Here is a 470-nt window from a genome sequence, read left to right on the forward strand (position 1 = left end):
CCCCCCCCCCCCCCCCCCCCCCAGCAGCAGCCCTCTGCCACCTGTCCTCACCCCCTCTCCTCCCTTCTGATTTTCTGCAGCCTGTAGCTTGTCCTCCACTGCCGTCTTACCCTCGCCAAACCTGTGTGTTAGTGTCGTCCTGATATGAACCCTGGTGTTGTTACAATCCCCCACGCCTACCCACCAATAGGGAAACCTCACAAACAAACACACATGCACACACAAACAAAAAGAGACACCTTTATTTCACACATGCATGAAACACAAAACACACATACAGTACATACCACAAAGGCCAGCTCAGACACACACACACACACACACACACACTGGGCAAACATGTTAACTAGAAGACATTTTTTGTGTGTAAGCTATGCCTCTGCAGTCCACAACAATTGCTCACTGAGTGACTGAGGCAGGGTATGAGAAGGTGTATTATCTGCTGTGTGTGTGTGTGTGTGTGTGTGTGT

General features: G+C 50.4%; 1 protein-coding gene across 3 annotated transcripts in view; it reads left to right on the forward strand.

Annotated features, from left to right (window-relative positions):
* Positions 1–257, forward strand: part of sncgb (synuclein, gamma b (breast cancer-specific protein 1)) — an 8,378-nt gene extending 8,121 nt beyond the window's left edge. For all 3 annotated transcript variants that reach the window (XM_032503241.1, XM_032503243.1, XM_032503242.1), the window contains one exon: positions 1–257. This exon is cut by the window's left edge and continues 180 nt beyond it. The gene's annotated coding sequence lies outside the window, so the exon portion shown is untranslated.
* Positions 258–470: the final 213 nt, after the last annotated feature.

Source organism: Etheostoma spectabile, chromosome 21, assembly GCF_008692095.1.
Source record: "Etheostoma spectabile isolate EspeVRDwgs_2016 chromosome 21, UIUC_Espe_1.0, whole genome shotgun sequence".
In the NCBI taxonomy this organism is placed as follows: Eukaryota; Metazoa; Chordata; class Actinopteri; order Perciformes; family Percidae; genus Etheostoma; species Etheostoma spectabile.